Source organism: Trichosurus vulpecula, chromosome 3 (assembly GCF_011100635.1).
Source record: "Trichosurus vulpecula isolate mTriVul1 chromosome 3, mTriVul1.pri, whole genome shotgun sequence".
NCBI classification, from domain to species: domain Eukaryota; kingdom Metazoa; phylum Chordata; class Mammalia; order Diprotodontia; family Phalangeridae; genus Trichosurus; species Trichosurus vulpecula.
Window position 1 is genome coordinate 412,433,107 of NC_050575.1, and position 5,970 is coordinate 412,439,076.

Sequence of the window (5,970 nt, forward strand, 5' to 3'; positions counted from 1 at the left end):
CAAAGGAGGGACCAGCCCTGGCAAGGAGAGGGGGAGGCCAGACAGACCTGCCCATCCCTTCATGCCTGGGCCTGTTCCCTGCCAGGGCCCCAGAGCCCAGGACTTCAACCCTTAGAGTCTGGGAGCTAAACTCCTTCCCTGGGGGCTGGGGGAAGGGAGAGGGGGAGTTCAGAGACCCAGAGAGGCTGTGACTCGCCCAGGGTCACGCAGACAGACAGCATCCCAGTGGGATTTGGAGCCAATGTTTCTGTGGCTGCCCAGGAGGAAGCTCCAGGGAGCTAGGGGAGTCGTCAGGGGTGGGAACTGAGAGAAGCCGCTGGCATTCAATCAAACACATTGATGAAGTACCTACTGAGTGCTAGGCAGGGTGGTAGGCCCTGAGATGCTGAAGTAAAACCAAAGCGTCTCCTAGGGCATGCGAACCCTGAGGTGGCTCCAGGGGGGCGTGGCTGAGGGGAGAGGGGCTCTGACTGTCGAAACGGAAGCCTCCACCTCCACCCAGGGCAGCCCATACTCCTGGGTCTCCACAGTCCTCAGACCTCCAGCTGGCCCTGAAGGAGACACAGGCCTGTGGGATCTGGCCAAAGTCACTGACTGCATATTGATCACCAAGACCTCCCAATGGGCAGAAAAGTGAGATGTCCAAGAGGTCAGCTCCTCGTGGGGAGAGCGCTGGGAGGGAGGGTCCTGGGTTTGAATCCTGCCCTCTCACTGCTCCCCCACCACCACCACCCTGTGGGAACCTCAGGAGGTCTCTGGCCTGGGATATGAAGGGAGAAGAGAGAAAGGGCCTGGGTTCAAGGCCCACCTGTGCCATGTTGTGCCGTGGGACCTGGACAAGTCCCCTAAGGGGCTCCAGGCCACTCTCTAAGGCTGTGGGCTCCAGGGCATTCTTGAGACTCCCCATCAGGGCGTTTCCACAGCAGCTGTCCCCTGACAGGGATGAAGTCAGAGCCTGGACCAAATCCCAAGGCCAAACTTTCCCTCTGGTACTTCATGGATCTGAGGCTGTGGAAGGGCCTCAGGCTGCTCTGGGGAGCCCAGACCCCTTCTTTCTCCCCACAGTTTGCAGTAGGTGGCCTGGCCATCCCTCCTCTCTCTTCTAGATGTGTCCAGGCCTGCCCAGAAGGACGTGCTAATATATGCCTGGACAATGCAGGCCAATGGCAGGGAGTCCTGGTGTCCAGGACTGGAGCCCTGGCCAGAGCCCACGTGGAGGACTGGCCGTTCTGGGCAGCCCAGTTCAGGAGGAGGTGGGAGCAGGGCAGCCAGGATGGGGAAGGGTCTCCATGCCATGAGAGGATCTCCTCTCCCCCCTTAGAATATAAGCCCCTGAGGGCAGGGCCTTGGTAGGTTTTTTTCTTTGTACTATGCCAATACCTGGCCAAGTAATAATAAATGCTGGCTGATTGTTTGATTAGCCTGGGAAGGAAAGGACAGGGAGCTTGCAAGGCCTGTCACTTATAAGACATATTGATTAGATTTACTTTAGATTTTAGACTGTAAGCTCCTTGAGGCCAGGACTATCCTTTGCCTCTTTTTCTGCCCCCAGGGCTCAGCATAGTGCCAGGCATGTGGGAGGTACTTAATAAATGTTTCCATTGATTATTGACCATGATAAGCTTGGCTGCTGAGGACAGACCCAGGAGCCTGTGGCGGGATAGGAGTTTGCCCTCAAAGATGCCCGGCTAGCCTAGATGTCAGGGAGAGCAGAGCTAGATGTGTGAGGGCTGTCTCTGGAGGGAGGTAGTGAGCTGCCCTTCCTCAGAGCACTTCAAGCTTGTTGACTGACTGCTTGGTTGGCTCAGGCGGAGGCAACCCCCTTGTCGGCTACTGGGTGGAGGGCATCTTCTCTCAGTGATGGGCCTCTGAGGTTAGGGGCTTCTGTGCCTCGCCCAGACTTCCACATCCGCATTTGGTCACTCTCACAATGACATTGGGGGCTGGCAGATCACCCAGTGGCAGACTTTCCATGCCTGCCTCAATCTGAACCAGAGTTCACTCAGCAGCAACCCCCACCGGCACCCTCTAGTCTTGCGGGGAGAGCTGGGGATCCACGTCCTGAGGCAGCCGGCTCTCAGTGGTAGGAAGCTGAGGGTGCCCTTGGGTCCCTCTGCTCTTGGGTCAAGGTGATATCCTACGAGACCCCTCATTATCCTGAAAAGCAAAAGAGACCCCAAGAGGGCAAGGGACGTGGTGGAGGTCTCAATGGTGCTAAGTGGTAGAGCCAGGACCCCCTGCCCCCATACCAACTGCTCTATCTCCCATGAGGGAAGGGGAGGAGGGACAGGGCAGAGCAGGGACAGGACTGACTACCCCAGGTTCACCAGTAGCTGGTTTGGCTGAAGTTGGTAAGTTGGTTCCTATAAGGCAGATGAGGTAGAGGGGGGCCGAGTTGGAGGAGCCTGGAATGCCAGGCTGGTATCTTGGTCTTGATCTTCTAGCATCAAAGCAAAGGATGGATGATGGCCCTATGGACCAACCAACCCAGTGGGCAAGGCAGGGGCGAGGGACAGAAGGGGACCTTTCTAGGCTCCCACAGAGCAGGGAGGAAATGCCTGGACAAAGAGTGTCATGGGGCCCCAGACAGAGTGACGATCTGTAAAAGATGGCAGAGCTAAAAATAAGCTCTGACAGGATGAGGAGGCTGAGGCGGCCCTGTCTTCTTCCACTGCCCAGGCCCAGCCAGAGAACAGAGGTTGCCTCTGTGGGATGGTTGTACACTCAGCACCTCACGTGACCTGGTAGAGGCCAAGGGGCCCCCTACCTCCCAGCTGACCCCCAGAATAGCCAAAAGACTTGGCCTGGCTCTCTTTGACTCCCTGTAGTCTCAGAGGGAGCCTTGGACATGCCCCAGGCTACAGCTGGCTCCTTTGGGGTTAAGTGTGAAATTGGGGAATCTCAGAGCTGGGCGCAACCTCATCAGGTCTAGTCTAGTCTCCCTCTGTAGCTTCCCTGAAAGGAAGTCACCCAGCCTTGGCTCATTACCTCTGAGCTACCTGTTTCATGGCTGGAAAGCTCTGGTGGTTGTGAGGTTTTCATCATAGCTACAATAAAATGGTTCTGCCCTAACCTAACTGCCCTTCCATAGGACAAATCCTTGCAATCGTCACCATCTCCCTTTCTACTCTAGGTCCTCCAAAGGACCCTTGTATGGCAGACTTTTACTCTCCTGACCCCTGTTTTCTGTCTGCAGCCGTGAAGTCTTTCCTAAAATAGACCCTCCACTCCCCCCACCAGGCTGACCTGGAGGTCACAAGGGCCGCCTGCATTCTTCAGCCCAGCTATCACTGGGACAGAAGCCAGGGCAAGGGAAGGTTGGGGGGGTGGGGAGCCTTCCTATCCTGCTCCCAGGAGCATAACTGGCTGTGCCGGGAGATCAGGGCCACCTCTGAGCCCCTGGGACCATGGGCAGGAGCCTGCGAGTCTTCCCTGGGTCCTGGGGGAGGCACTGGAGGAAAGCAGAGTACAGTGAAGGGGGCCAGAGCTCTGGACTTAGAGTCCAAGGGCCTGGCTTCACAGCCTGTCTCTGCTATGTTCTCTTCTCTGGATCTCAGTGGCTTTCTCTGTGAAATGAGGGCACTGGACTACATGTCACCTGAGGCCCCTTCCGGTTCTAGACCTGGGATCTGGTGACCCTTTCAGGCTGGAGGGTGTGGGTGAACAAAGCCACAGCCCTTAGCCTGGCATTCAGGGCCAATGCCCACTGAATAAAGCCGTAATCCTTACTCTGGCACTGACGCCTTGAACTGGCATTCAGGGCCCTCCACCATCCCAAGCCAGCCTATTTCCCAGTTTGATTACCTTCAGTTCTTCTATGCTCCCATCAAGCTGAGATAATTCCTATTCCTTGAACCCACTGAGCTCTCTCCCCACTATGGGGCTCACACAGTTCCCTCCACCAAGAACATTCTCCTCCTCCCATTAGTGGGGACAATGTCAGCAACATTTAGAAGACTGCCGAAAACAGGTGAAACCACAAGAGTGGAAAAGGGCAAATATTTTTCCAGGTTTCCAAAAAGGGAAGAAAACAGAATCCAAGAACTTGAGGCCAGTGAGCTTGGCTTTGATTCCTGGGACAATTTTAAACTCAGTCATAGTAAAGAGAAGGTTGGTGAACCTCTGGAAAGGTGTAACAGCAACCACACTGGCATACACGGGATGGCTGCCAGTGCAGGTTCTTAGATCTGCTTTACTAAGAAAAGATAGCTGTTTCAGGGGTAAACAATCTTCTTTAATTAAACAGAAAAAAATACAGAGAAATGAAGACCAACACAAAGGGCTCTACTACCTCAATCAAAGCAAAACTGCTACATATACTTTTTAAAAAGCCTATAATTATGGGGCTCTGCCTCCTTGTCCTAACTGAAGGGATGGCCTCTTGAGAGGTTGTCTGGGCTCAGCTGTCAGCTTCTAGGTCTTCCAGCTCCACATCTTGGATAACTCCAGTTTTCCTTTTCTTCTGTTGTCTAGGCTGTGCCTCAGTGGTCCTGCCTGGCTTCGGGGGAGCTTCTACCTCCATGGCAGCCTTCTCCTTCTGGGTATGCCTAATCTGTTGCAAAAGTTTCCTTCTCTTCTTCCCAGACAAGGTCATGTTGGCCTGGGCGCTGGATGCCCACTTCTAGAGATGATGGTGAGTAATGAGCCCCTTGTCTACCACCACCTCGACCACCCAGTGCTGCCGCCACCGCTCCCGTCTCAGCACCCGGCGCTGGTGGAACAGCTTCTTTTTCAGCTCCATCCGTGGATATATATACACTTCACATTCACCACTGGATCAAGAAAGGCTTTACCACTGAGCAGTCAGTGATCTCTGAGCACACAACCACTCAGAGTCTCGACCAGGGAAGCACAATGTCCTTCTCATAAGCGAGCCCCCAAAGCAAAAGCTCACCTCTCAGAATATATACTCTTTCAGCTAATAGGCCCAGAGCCAGAACCCCCCTGACTCAGTGCCTAGTTAGAAATCGACGAAAGGTGTGTAAGTGTTCCTATAGGCAAACAAGCTTCCCTTAATAGGCTCCACATGAGCCTATTGATGAGCAGGGAAGATCTTATTTTCCATTAATCTTACAAAAGGGCAGCCTCCATCGAAGAAATGGCCATGGCCATGCCTAGCTAACCTTCCTTCCTTTGTGGACAGGATTAGTAGACAAGAGGAAAACCGTGGGAGAGTGGAGGTAGATTTTAGCCAAGCTTTTGCTCAAGTGTTTCGTCTTCTTCTTGTGGCAAAGATGAAGATCTAGATGGGCTCAGACCTAGTTGGATGGCTGGACCCGAAGAGGAGTCATTCAGGGTTCATCGTCAATGTGCCAATGCCCATTGTCTCCAGTGGCATGCCTCAGGGATCTGTGCTCTTAAGTGTTGTTATCAATAATTTGGATAAAGGCTGACATGGGAAAACATTCATCCCATTTTCAATGACAAAAAGGTAGGGGACAGAGTGAACACACTGGAGGAGGAGATGGGCTCCAAAAGGGCCTTCTGCCCCTCTCTCCTCCTTCACCCCTGCCTCCTGTGGGGAGGGGGCCTTACTTCTGACCAAGGCTGACCCCTCTGCCTGCTCAGAGACCCCCTTCCATCCTGTCTCCTTTAGCAGGCTGCTCCCGTCATCCCCCATTTCTCTTATCTTTGATCTCTCCCTCTACTGGCTCCTTCCCTCCTGCCTACAAATATGTCTCCCCCATCCTGAAAACACCCTCCCCTGATCCTTCTGTCCCTGCTGACTATCATCCTATATCTCTGTTCCCTTTTCTGGCTGACCTTGGGAAGGCTAAGTCTACATTGTGTATCTCCACTTTCTCTCCTCTCACTTTGTTCTTAAGCCCTCATAATATGGCTTCCAACCTCATTCTTCCCCCAATGCTGCTCTCTGCAGAGTGACCAATGATCCCTTAGGGGCCAGTTCCAGTGGCCTTTTCTCCATCCTCATGTTCCCTGGCCTCTCTGCAGCCTCTGACCCTGCTGGTT

The 5,970-nt window shown here is 53.8% G+C and overlaps 1 pseudogene; it reads right to left on the reverse strand.

Annotated features, from left to right (window-relative positions):
* Positions 1–4,399: 4,399 nt before the first annotated feature.
* On the reverse strand, positions 4,400–5,112 carry LOC118842784 (annotated as a pseudogene).
* Positions 5,113–5,970: the final 858 nt, after the last annotated feature.